The following is a 13,757-nucleotide window of genomic DNA, read 5'->3' as shown; positions in this document are numbered from 1 at the left end:
GTAGAGAAGAGGGACTTTAGTAGGGTGAAGCTGGGTCAGGAAGGGTGTGTGTTTGTGTATATATGTATTTAAAAAAATGTCAGTGGGAAAAGGTTGAAGATGCGGGATGTGTCCTTTGTTATTGGCTTGTTCCTTTTATGGTTGCAAGATGGCTGCTACAAGTTCAAGTGTCATAAGTCAGTGACTAAGTTCCTTGGAAGAGGACTTTTTTTTTTTTTTTTTTTTTCCTGGGATGTCTCTTAAGTAAAACCTTTCTCAAAAGCCTCATGATACATGCCATCCTGACCCTCTCCTCTCTGTTCATGGGCTTACCATACCTAAATGAGTCAATATCAAGGAAAATGAGAAGACCATTGTGATTAGCTTAAATGGGTCATCATTCATCTTAATTGGGACTGGGATCTGCTTCCCCAGAAACACAGGACCTCAGGTAGAAAGTAGATTTGTGAATGCAGTCAGGGTTTGGTTAGAAAAGGAGGTGGTGAATGGTGTTGGGTGATCAGTAGTATCATCCTTGCCTACTACTTAAACCATCTCTACACACAGACACTTCTGAGTAGAAAAAGAAAATGTGGTTGTCTTTGGATTTGGAATTTTAGGTGACTTCCCCCCCCCCTTATCTTATTATATTTCCTACCATGAGCAAGTCTTAACCTTTACAGTCAGATTAAGTAAATATTTTATGTTGAAAAATATTTAAAAATTTTAAAATGCCCATTTTGCACAAAAAAAAACCTATGAAGGAATATATTTCTTTCAGTACTCTAACAGTTCTAAAGTTCTCTGTCATTTCATAATATTTTCAGGAAAAGATAATAAATTATACCAAGAGAATCCCTCTCTCTCTCAGTCTGCAGGGCATGTCCACCTTTGATATCTGTGGCTCTCCTGAGTGGTGAGGCTAGCTTGAATAGAATGGTTGATTCAATAGAATGCCTGCTTGGATGGGCAGGATTCTTTGGAAACCAAACTCTTGAATTACAGGAGCATCTCGCTCTCTCTACACACACACATTCCCCTAGTAGGAAGGAAAGTGGTCCTGTGGTCAGTTTATTTGTTTTTATTTTCGGACTTCAAGAATAAGGCCACTTTAAGTTTAAATAGCGTTCTTCATGCTATGTGAAAGGCAAATAAATAGTTGCACAGAACTAAAGCATTTCTAATTAAAAGAACATATTCATCCAGTATGACCCGCTCCCCCATTTCTGTTACAGATGCAGAAACTGAAACCCTGAGGGGGTCAGTAACTTAAAGGTTGGAGAGGTCTTCTGCCCCCTAATCCAAATAGTACACTTCAAATCACATGCATGACCTTAGTGGCACATGTGTGCAGGTTTTCTTGACGGCGGGGCTGGGGGGCTTCTGTGCAACTAGCAATGATCTTGGGCAAACTTTCCAGTTTTAATGTTTTCTTTTTACCTTGTTGAGATCTTAGGTTTACTAAATTTTTATTTTTCCAAGATTTAGGAGTCTCTGCATTTTGTAACTTAATTCTTTTATTTTTAAGATTTTTTTATTTATTTTTTAACAGAGAGAGACAGTGAGAGAGGGAACACAAGCAGGGAGAGTGGGAGAGGGAGAAGCAGGCTTCCTGCCGAGCAGGGAGCCCGATGTGGGACTCGATCCCAGGACCCTGGGATCATGACCTGAGCCGAAGGCAGACGCTTAACGACTGAGCCACCCAGGTGCCCTTGTAACTTAGTTCTTGGGTGTGTAGAACCTTTTAAAATACAGTTTTCTATTGGTCATTTGCATACTGATGGCAATAATAATGATAAAATATTAATGATCTTTTGCCAAACACTGTGTTATTAAATGCACCAAACCATTTGCTCCTTAGAGTAAGTGTTGCTGTTTTTCTTGTGGGAAACCTGAAGCATGAAGTCAGGTAGCTTACAGATCACACACCTGGTAATACTGGCAAAGTTCTAATTGTATCCTAGTACTGCTGTTCTTTCCAATATTATTCTGCTGGTAATGTTAAAATAACCTAAACTGGCTTTTCTTTTGCATTTCATAATTCTGTGTGTTTGTTTAGCTCTTTATCCCCTTTAAAGTCCTTTGTGAGACAAAATAGGTTTAGGTTAGGAGCTACCTACTTAAGTCTAATGGATGCACATTTGCCCTTGTTTAAATAGCTAGACCTGACTTGATGGACCCTTCGCCCTTATTTTCCAGTAACAGAGTTCTCTTTTTCCACATTAAACCATCCTTTATTTTAGAGTCCTGTACAGTTTTCTTTATTCTTTCGTGATTACTGTGAAGATATCAGTTTCATTCATAGTTGTCTATTTTAACATTTTTCTTTTTTAAATTTAAATTCAGTTAGCCAACGTATGGTACATCATTAGTTTTTGATATCATGTTCAGTGATTTATTAGTTGCGTATAACACCTACTGCTCATCACATCACGTGCCCTCCTTATTGCCCCATCCCCCCCCACCTCCCTTTCCACAATGCTGTTTGTTTCCTGGAGTCAAAAGTCTCATATAGTTTGTCTCCCTCCCTTATTTCTTCCCCTTCAGTTTTCCCTCCCTTCCTCTATTGTCCTCTGCACTATTCCTTATGTTCCACATATGAGTGAAACCATATGATAACTGTCTTTCTCTGATTGTCTTAATTCACTTAGCATAGTACCCTCCAGTTCTAGCTTTGTCAGTGTAAATGATAGATATTCATCTTTTCTGATGGCTGAGTAATATTCCATTGTATATATGAACCACATCTTCTTTATCCATTCATTTTTTGATTATAAAGTAATATGTATTTATAGTTAAGAATTTGAATGCAGAAACAAATTACCTGGATGTAACCATTGTTAATATTTTGACATACATTCTAACTGGAGATGGGGGAGCCAAGATTTCTTTTGGATGTGTTAAATGTGAGATGCCTGTTAGATATACAAGTAGTAATTTGAGTATGCATTTGGGTACATGATGAGTATGAGGTTCAAGGGAGTTGTTGAGATTAGACTAAATATAATTAAGAGAGTGTAGAGTAAGTCCATGAGTGATCCTATCCTTGCTTTGGGTCTGAATGAGTTCATCTAGGAAATGTGTGCAGAGAAGAGGAAAGATCTGAGGACTAAGCCCTGGGCTTCCCAGCATTTAGAGATTTAGAAGAGAAGGATAATCCATCAAAGAAAATTGACAAATGGCTGCCAGTAAGGTGGGAAATCAGGATTATGGTCTCCTGGAAGCCAAGTGAAGAAAGGATTTCAGGGAGAGAATGATCAACCTGTTGAATGTTGCTGAGATGCTGTATAAGAAGACTGAAAATTTGCCAGTTAGCAGTGGTTTCCGTAGAATGGAGGGGGAAAGGCCTGGTTTTAGTGGGCCCAAGTGAAATTGGGAAGAGAGGGAAGTGAAAATAGTGTGGATGTAAATCGCTCTTTAGGGGAGTTCTATGAAGGGGAGCAGAGAATTTTATTGTAGATGGAAGGGTATTGGGAGAAGAGCCATTAGAGTATGTTTTGTGTGATAATGCAAATGCTGTGTATTCATTTCTTTTTTTCTTGGTGAGACTGCAGAAATTTGTCAATTTTACTGGTCTTCTCACAGCATCGGCTCATGGTTTCATTTATCAATTTACCAAAAGCAAATGCAAAATTTTATTATGTGAGTAGTTTTCCTGGTGGAAATAAAATAAATTTCATCAGATTTTGTAAGGTTCTAGGGGTTTGGCAGTTCAACAGTTCGTTTCTTTAAAAGATACCCTCAATTTTTTTTGAAGAATCTCTATCAATTGATATCGCTGTCAGTATAAAATATTAAACCGTATGTATAACATTGATCCCAAATAAGAAATCTTACTATATTTCTTTACCCTCCCATCTCTTAGTTTTGTCAAAATAATGTAAAATGTTAGTTAAAGGTTGATTTTCCTCTTTATCAGATTTCTTTTCTGTTTGGAAAATCTTCAAAAAATAAAAGGCTCGCAACCAAGTTATCAACAATTTAGACTTAACTAAGTTAAGTTTATGTACTTAGTCAAAGTAATATTTGTTTTTGATTTAAAAAATACAGAAAGATTTATCATGAAGCCATCCCATCTGTTGTACCCCATCCCACCCCTAATTCTGCTTCATAGATAATATTCATCTTTATCCATTTCTGCTATTTAATTTTTTTGGTAGTTACCTGTGTATCTCTAAGATGTTTAGACTTCAGTTTATTTATGAACCTAAGACATTGTTGACTTCCTTTTACTATGGATATTGATTTTGTTGCTTCTGTCATCACCTGTATTTATACCCACCTGTATTTATAATCTCTTATTTCCTTTCTGTTCTTGGATCACCTCCACAACCCCAAAGTTTGTTTTATTTTTTTAATTTGGTCTCATTAATCTAAGGAAGTACTTTTTTTTTTAAAGTATCTTTTGATTCAACATTATAAGTCATATAGAAATACCAGTTTTCCTTTCAGTTCTCTCTGATTCCATCTCCCAGACTGTTCATTTTACTTTCATTTTGTCGAGATTAATAATGTCTACATCCCTTTTTATAACTAATTAAGTCTTCCATTATTTGTCTATTCTGTGAAAGTTGAAACCAATTAACATTGTCCACATTATTATACCTGTGTCAATATTGGACCTTGGGAAAGCTAAGTAGTGCGCTATTGCGCTTCTTTAACTAGAGTTTCAGTGTCGCCTTATGCCACTCAAAAAAACCTTTCTAGCATCAGATTCAAATAATAGCTAACAATTAATTATTGAGCCTTCATTATGTGCCAGGCACTGTTCTGAAAACATTATGTATTATTTCATTTGATCCTCCTAACAGAAAGTAGTATTCTTGTCCCCACTTTACCAAAAAATAAAGGCAATGTCAGAAAGATACAAAGTACCTTGCTCAGCTGGCAGGGTTTGTCATCAAACTATAAAATGCTCTTCTATGCTGTCCACTCTAGTGATCTCTAGAGCACATAGGTGCTATGTTTGTGTGGTTCTGAGAGTGCTCTCTGTTAACCACTCTATGCCCTTCTTATCTACAGCCCTGGTTTTGGGATCCTAGAATGTCTTGGGTGAATACTTAGAAAGTGGTGTAGGAATGAAGCGTGCCCTTGGAGGAGGCTGAGTGAGTTTGGGAGTTTCACTCTTTGAGGAATTTTGGGGAATTTTCACTCTTTGCTTTTTCTCCCTTTGAATTTCTTATGTGAGCCCTCAGTTAACTGGGGTAGTAACTACTACACCTCCTTTTCTGCCCATCAGTTGCTCATCTTAGAAAACCTACAGTTAACATAATATTTAGTTGGTCAAATATCAAAAACTTACCTTATAAGGGAATAAGGCAAGAATGCCGGCTGTCACCACTGTCACTATTCAGTTATTGCAATAAGGGAAGAAAGAGAAGTGAGTGTAAAGATGAGAAAGAAGTAAAACTGTCTGTTTGCAGATGACATGATTATGTACCTGGAGAATCCTAAGGAATCTGCAAAGCAACTATAAGACCTAATAAGTGAATTAATAAGTAAGATTGCAGAATTCAAGGTTAATATTTCAATATTTAAAAAAACTGATTTTATGTTTACATTGTAGGAGCAGAAAACCAGAAAATGAAGTGTAACAAACAGACTCATTTATAGTAACTACAAAAATGCCACATAAACTAGTTAGGAATAAAGTTAACAAAAGATACGCAAGACCTCTTTACTAAAAATACCGGAATAATGCTGAAAGAAGATCTAAGTAAATGGGGAGATTTGCCATGTTGGTGCATGAGAAGACTCAATTTAGATTTTGATTCTCCCCAGATGGGTATATAGAGTCACTGCAATCCTAATAAAAATTCTACTGTCTTTTACAACTCAATAAGAAAACAGCCCAGTAAACATGAGCAGAAAAATTGAACAGATATTTCACAAGAGAAGATATACAAATGGCCAATAAGCACATAAAAAGATGCTCAACATCAGTGGCCATCAGGAAATGCAAATTAAAACCACAGTGGGATTCCACGGTACATTTCTTAGGGTAGCTAAGATTAAAAAGACTGAATACCAAGGATTGCTGAGAATGTGGAGCATCTGGGCTTGTTATACACTGCTGGTAGCAGTCCAAAATGATACAATCGCTTTGGAAAACTCTTCAGCAATTTCTGAAAAGTTTAAACATAAACCTACCATATCACTCAGCTCTTCTACCCCTAGGTGTTTATTTACCCAAGAGAAATGAAGTATATGTCCATCTGGATGTTCACAGAAGCTTTATGACAGTAATCCCAAACTGGAAGCAATGCAGTTGTGTCCATCTTTGTTAGAATAGTCCATCAATAGTTAAATGGATACACAAATAGTCATACAGCCATACGAGGGAATATTATTCAGCAATAGAGAACATCTGCTGTATGCAGTATGAATGTCATTAAGCTGAATGAAAGAAGCCTGAAGCTAGAGGACATAATGTGTGATTCCATTTATATAAAAATCATAGAAAATGCACGCTAATCTACAGTGACTTCAAACAAAGCATTGGTTACCCGGAGCTAGGGGAACAGGGAAGGAGAGACCAAAAAGGAGATGTGGAATTTTGAGTCATGAAATTTCTACATCTTTTTTAAAAATTTCTATGTCTTGGTCTTGGCTTCATGCACAGTATGCAAGTGTCAAAACTCATTGAAATGTGTACTTTAAATAGTGCAGTTCTGTGTAAATCATACCTCAGTGTTGATACAGAAAGTAGTGACTGACAAGTGCATGATAAAAAATATGTATTCAGTAAATTAGTTTTATTCGTGTGGGCCAATTCTAGTTGCTAGTTCATATTTTATAACATGATCTAATTCAGTTGAGATATAACAATCCTATTAAGGATCAAGTAGCTGCCAAATATGTTAAGCAAATAAAAGACTCCGTTGTTTCTTAAATACTTTTCAGTTAAGAAGGTATAATAGTGGAATCCGTTATTCTTGTTTTGGTTCTTGAACTCAGGTTTCCTATGTTCCTTATTTTTTTTCTTCCTTTATTCCCTTCCAGGCTGTCTTAAACGTAGTACCCAGAATTATCAAAGTTGGATTTGTTGACTTGGGAAGTAAAAAACCTTTTGTTTCTGACCTCTTAGTTGGTGAGTTTGTAAATAAGGTCTTCAAACTTCTCTAACCATTCAGACTTCTCCCCTCTATGTTTAGCTTTATCATTTCAGATATGGAATTAGACCAAGTAAATATAATAAAAGATCCATGATTAAATGCATAATTTTTAATATGAGGAAGAGTAAGTGGAAAAAAGTCCAACTTTCCCTGTATGGAAGCAGGGAATGAACCATGAGCTGCAAAAATTGTAATGATTTGCTCACCTTCTCCATTCTCCACATCTCGTTTTAAAAAAGATGTGGCATTTTTCGTCACATAGTTTTAACATAGATTTCCAGGTCATATTCCCATATGTTGTTGTAAAAGTCATCTAAAAACGATGTTCTTGTTTTTGGTGCTTTTGTAAGGTCTTTTGCTACTTAATTTATATTCTTGTTTTGTTTTCTATTTTCACTCAGTTTTTTTGATCTATACATTTATATGTACCTCATCTAGTCATACTTAGGACTTTTTCATAAGAGGAATGGATTTAGAAAATGTGATTCTCAGATTTTTTTTTTTAATATTTATTTATTTGACAGAGAGACCGTGAGAGAGGGAACACAAGCAGGGGGAGTGGGAGAGGGAGAAGCAGGCTTCCTGCTGAGCAGGGAGCCTGATGTGGGGTTTGACCCCAGGACTCTGGGATCATGACCTGAGCCGAAGGCAGACACTTAACGACTGAGCCAACCAGGCGCCCTCAGATATGATGCTTAAAGAAGTATGATATTTAAGATATGCAAAAACTTAAAGAAAATAGCAAATCTTGGTCACTGAGTTATTCTTCCTGGCTCTTCCTGGCAGGTGATTCTGGTCTGAGAATATAGGGAAGAATGTAGACTTAAATTATTGTCTCTGATTTAAATTCCCACAGACTTTTTGATGTTAAGGTTCTTTCAAGATTGGGAATAGTAACAAGAAAAGCCCTTCTTTTTATTTAATTTAATTAATTAATTTATTTAGTTAATCACCATACATTACATCATTAGTTTTTGACGTAGTGTTCTGTGATTCATTGTTTGCGTATAACACCCAGTGCTCCATGCAGAACATGCCCTCCTTAATACCCATCACCAGGCTAACCTATCCCCCCCACCCTCCTCCCCTCCAGAAACCTCAGTTTGTTTCTCAGAGTCCATAGTCTCTCATGGTTCATCTCCCCCTCCGGTTTCCTCCCCTTCATTCTTCCCTTCCTGCTATCATCATCTTCTTTTTTTTTTTTTTTTTTTTTTTTTACCATAACGTATTATTTGTTTCAGAAGTACAGGTCTGTGATTCAACAGTCTTGCACAATTCACAGCGCTCACCATAGCACATACCCTCCCCAGTGTCTGTCATCCAGCCACCCCATCCCTCCCACCCCCCACCACTCCAGCAACCCTCAGTTTGTTTCCTGAGATTAAGAATTCCTCATATCAGTGAGATCAGATGATACATGTCTTTCTCTGATTGACTTTTTCGCTCAGCATAATACACTCCAGTTCCATCCACGTTGTTGCAAATAAGCCCTTCTCTTTAAAAAGACACTTTTCCGTGAGCATCTCTACCTTATATTAAAAACAAACTTATTTATGCTTTTATATAAATATATATACAGGCTCTGAGAGGAAAGACAAAGGTGTATACACACGATATTGTTGGGTCTTTGCCATCTATTTGAACAGTAGAAGATAAGGTGCACTTCAGGAGAATACTCAAACTCTGGGTATCTTGGGTAAATTTGTAACAGAAACTGGCTTAGGGGAGCTTGAAGCTTAGGAGGGAGCCGAGAAGGATGGTGTGCTAAGAGGAATTTTCCTGTCTTCTGAGCCATTGAAGACCCTGACCTGGAACTGAGTGAGGCAAAGTAATTGACAGGGTGATGGAGTTGGTGGGCAGAAGCAATAAGGAGGAAAAGGTAGACATACCGACTGGCCGCTAGAAAGAAGGGGAAGGCAGTTCTAAGGAATTCTTTCAGGCTGCAGATGGAGAGTATTGCTTTTATATGAAGGCCAACTCAGTTGCCCATTGTGCCGTATTGGATGGCCAGCTTATGCCCATCTACACACAGACACACGCGCGTGGACATGCGCGCACACACACACACACCCTTGGCTAACAACTATTTTGGAAATCATTGTTTTCATTAATTGAATATTACGGTTAAATGAGAATTGACAGGAAGTAGTTTTTGTTTGAAGACTTAATGCAAATAAATACATTTAGGAATGTTCACATTCCTTTGTAAATTGATTATAATGATCATTGTCATCTCTTTTGTCCCAAGGCATCATTTTCATTTTGAACATCTATAGGTTATGTTCTTGAATGTAGGGACTGTCTTTTCTGTTTTCATGCCCTAAATCTGTTGGGTAGCTCAGGTATACACTTGTAGAAAGGACATTTGTCATTGTTTGGTGAAGATAAAGGATGTTTGGATGATAGTTTTTTTTTCTTTTAAGTGATTCCTTGGTGTTAGATTATTTCGTGTGCCCTTCTATATTGATAATTAAAAGAAAAAAACCAAAGTTCTGTGAGACTTGAGGGAAACAAAATTCTAGCTCTTGTATGTGTGGAACTTCATCCTCATAGTTACTTTCTGAATTTTTATTATGAAGCATTGTACTTGGCCCATGATCAGATATTCATCTCAGGCTCTTAAAAGTTCTCTTTTTTTAAAGTAAATTATCCTTTAAGTTATGAAAATGTGATGAAGCCATAGCATCTTGTTTCTTTATTGTTTTGAAAGCAAAAACATCAAATGGTAACTATGAAAATTAAATTGTCTATGTTGAGTAGAGAGCAGAAGTTATTTCCAAATCGAAGTACAGGAAGCTTTAAAATGCTTGTTCATCCTTCATCAGCATTACTGAATGAATCAGCAAGTTACAAAGGTCAGCAAACCTTTATTTTGAATTACAACAATATATTTCCAAGAATATAGAAAAATTCAGGTGTAATGTAGGAATCTAAATTTGGTGTTGATAAATTAAGAGAATTTTAAATCTGGAAGGTTCCTTGAGTGGTGGTGTATTTTACCTTTTAGGTTTGAGAAATGTTAGGTCACTGACAGATGTTAGAAGGATGTGTGCCAGTCTTTAGTCATTATGTTATTGGGTGAAAATGGATAAGTGACCACTTAGATGGTTTTCAGAATTAGGAAAATTGATTTTCACATTAACTTTCGGTAGTACTCCATGCTGATGAGGCGAAGGTCATGGTGTCTTTGTTCATGCAAGTCAGTTGTACTGGCTTTGTTTGTAGTTGCCAAGTCTTGTTCTTCTTTGGCCAGTTGTCTTGCAGATATGTTTTTGGCTCTCAAAGGTGGGCTCCCTTTTGCTGCTCCTGACTCTGGGAAAGCTATCCAAGGACTTTTCTCTGAGTGCTTGGCTTAGTGTCATTGTTCCTATATATACCAGAATAGCTGATTGCACTGTTTGGAAGAAAATGTAGATGATCTACATTTTGGATTTGTAGTAAATATGTGAAGTCATTCATTCAGAAGCAAGTTCCTGCATTGAGTCAGGTACGGTTATTGTTATGTGCTTGAGTTATGGTAGAAAACAAGTCAGATGAGATTTTGACATTTAAGCTGAGACCTAAAAGGTGAGGAGTTAGTCAGCTGAGTAGTAGAAATACAGTTAGCAGGCACAGTGTGTTCAAAGTCCCAAGGTCGAGAGGAGCTTGGTTCCCTGGGGCAGGAAGAAAGGATGGTGAGGCTAGAGAACAGCAAGAGAGGGAGACAAAAGCTTGAGATAAGGCTGGATTAGTGCAGGTCTGGAGGATAGGCCAAAGATTTAGAATTGATCATAAGAAATTTGGAAGACTGGGTGCCTGGGTGGCTCAGTTGGTTAAGCGACTGCCTTCAGCTCAGGTCATGATCCTGGAGTCCCGGGATCGAGTCCTGCATTGGGCTCCCTGCTCAGCAGGGAGTCTGCTTCTCCCTTTGACCCTCCCCTCCTCATGTGCTCTCTCTCTCTCTCTCATTCTTGCTCTCTCAAATAAATAAAATCTTTAAAAAAAAAATTTGGAAGACAACGTTGGGTTTCGGCAAGGGAGAAATCACTTTGATGTGGGAAAATAAATTGGAGGGGATCTAGAGGGCCTTGAGGGGGATGAAGCTTTTGTTATTATCATTATTAAGAGCAGCTGATATTTCCTGTTTGTTTGCTAGAGGCCAGGCACTATTCTAACCCATTTACCCTCATTGTCCATGTATACCTCATGACAATCCAGTGAGGTGCTGTTGTTACCCTTATTTTACAGGTGAGGACACCAAGACCTGGCAAGGTTAAGCAGCTTGCCCAAAGGTCATATAGCTAGGTAATGGCAGAGCTGGGATTTGAACCTAGAATAGTGTGTGATTCTAGACCCTGTGTGTTAGCCACTGGGCTGTGTTTTCCATGCGTGAGGTGATGGTCCATTAGTGGCTCTTGAAATTGAGTGGATCACAACTGGAATTTTTTTTTTTAATAGAACAGAGTAGAAATTAGAATACTTCGCACTAGTAAGGATAGAATATTGATATGTGAAACCTAGTTTCACTTTTTATTTAATATATTTGTACATGGGTATGCTTAGAAACCATTACAAAAGGCTGAGCAGCATTTGCCTAGACAAGAGCCAGTGACGTCTTAGACCAGAATTGTGGCAGGGCAGATGGAGAGAAGTGGGTCACAGTGTGTAGAGGCAGAGGTAGCAGGTCTCAATAAGAGATTGCATACAGGGGCTGACGGAGGTGTTGCGAGGAGTCCCAGCGTTCCGGTGGGGGGACCAAGATGAGTCATGGCATCCATATGCTCAGTCCACTTGAGTGAGACACTTCTCACGTCCTCTTGAGTGGCTGTTTGTTGTACTACCTGGGTCTCTGGCTTCTCTCAGCTGCAGCTGGGGCTTGAGTTTGGCATGTCACCCAAATCTGTATCTCACAGCAAATCTGTAAGCTGGCTGTGAACTTATGGTCTGTCACCCCAAATGCCTAAACTGGAGGGCTGAGCCAAAAATAAATTCTGGAATTCGAGGTGAGTAGTGAGGATATACACATGTGGACTGACGGCAGCTCTAAAGTGAAGGTATGGGAACTGTTTTTGCTGTAGTTTCTTTGAGAATCAGAGTACTTTTAGGTTGCAGTGTTGAAGAGTCCAGAGTCCTCTTTTTGAAGTTCAGGTCCAGTTCATTTGCTCCTGGCGCCCTGGGAGGCCCATTTCCCTATTTTCATGCACAACCTTTTAGTAGTACCTGGCTCCCCACAGTACTGCAGTGACTTTCTATACTGTGTGTTCAGCAGCTACTAACTGGAGACATATGGAGTAGTCCGGTGCTTGGTACAAATCCTCATTCTTCGTCTTACTGGTTTTTTGACCATGGCCAAGATACTTCTTACTCAGTTTCCTTATCTGTAAGGTTGGGATGATATAAGAGCATCCATGTCATGGGGCTATGGTGAAGAGTAGGTAAGATAAGCAGTATCAGCACCTCAGGCCAGTGCCTCGTACAGAATAATAGCTTAATGAATATTTGCTGTTAGTTGTTAGTGTTTTTTAGGATAGTTTCTCGAGAGTTAAGCATATTTATGAGCAAAGTCTAATGGGAAGAAGCTAGCATAGAGAGTTTGGACATACGTGAGAAGAGAGTGTTAAAGAGAAGGTACTGGATTCCAGAGAAGCAAGGATGGTATGATCAAGAGCAGACACTGAGGACTGTTTTCAATAGGAGAGGGAACCTCTGGAGGTGGTGTGGGGGGGTAATATTTTCTGAGATTGGATTCTAGTTATGGTTGTCTACTGGGAGAGACACTAAGTTTGAGAAAAGTGGCTACTTGGAAGGCTGTTGTGGAGAACAGGATATCAGGGCACACAAAAGAATTGATGAACAGTGCTGAGACCATGAATTTATAGTGACACCAGCCTATGTGTTTTTATAATTTTGCCTGGCTGTGCAGTGTTCGGCAGAGTGAAGAGATGTTAAAGTAAGATTGGTCTAGTTTTAAGGGTTTGCAAGGCAGATGCCAGAAAAGAATAAAGAGACTGAGGACTTGGGTGCGGGGACAGAGAAAGGTAAGCTGTTGAGTCTGGCTTGGCTGGGGAAGGTGTACATAGTCTTAGAGAAAAGTGGAGGGCAGAGTGGTGTGTGGTACCACATAGACAGGGTACATGAGCTCTTTGAATGATAGTTTCTTACTATTCCTAACATTAATTCCTTGTGTTGGTAACTGAAGTATTAAGACTAATTGCTAAAGGGAATTTACTACTCTTTCGAATGGTCACAACCCAAAAGTTAAGTTAGTTCTAGTACCTAATTTTGAAGTTGCCGTGATTTTATGTGGTGTGCTGAATCAGTGAATGATAGGTTGTGAGCCTTGACCTAGGGTAGAGTTTAGCCACATAACGAGACATTTTATTTTCTTTGACTCCTTCTGAGGAACTTAACATTTTAGCTATATTGAGCACTTCAAAGATAAACACGTAAGTAGGATAGAATTTATAAATGCATTTCATGTGTTTGTGACTAAAACAGCCTGTCTTTGAGGCAGAAGTCACCCGTGATCTGGGTCTAGTGTGCCTGAACTTTAGCAGTCCTCTTGTCTCCTTTCATTTTTGTTTGGAGTGTAACCAATCTGGAAACAATAACATTTATTTAGTCACTGAACTTTTGAGGACCTTCTTGTTTTAGGCAGTGAGTTAGTTCAGAAGAACAAAAGTG

General features: G+C 38.3%; 1 protein-coding gene across 2 annotated transcripts in view; it reads left to right on the top strand.

Annotated features, from left to right (window-relative positions):
- The window catches only part of BACH1 (BTB domain and CNC homolog 1), a 42,222-nt gene that overhangs the window by 7,096 nt on the left and 21,369 nt on the right, over positions 1-13,757 (top strand). Inside the window, exon 1 of one of the 2 annotated variants that reach the window (XM_073891328.1) lies at positions 6,810-7,069. The exons of the other annotated variant lie outside the window; for it this stretch is intronic. The gene's annotated coding sequence lies outside the window, so the exon portion shown is untranslated. Of the gene's footprint in view, positions 1-6,809; positions 7,070-13,757 lie in introns of those variants that run through there. 2 annotated transcript variants of the gene reach the window in all.

The sequence above is a fragment of the Callorhinus ursinus genome, unplaced genomic scaffold (genome assembly GCF_003265705.2).
Source record: "Callorhinus ursinus isolate GAN/ISIS: 27379988/994484 unplaced genomic scaffold, GSC_fseal_2.0 scaffold1, whole genome shotgun sequence".
Lineage (NCBI taxonomy): Eukaryota > Metazoa > Chordata > Mammalia > Carnivora > Otariidae > Callorhinus > Callorhinus ursinus.
The sequence above is the reverse complement of the archived record's forward strand: the minus strand, read 5'-3'. Positions and strand labels throughout refer to the sequence as shown.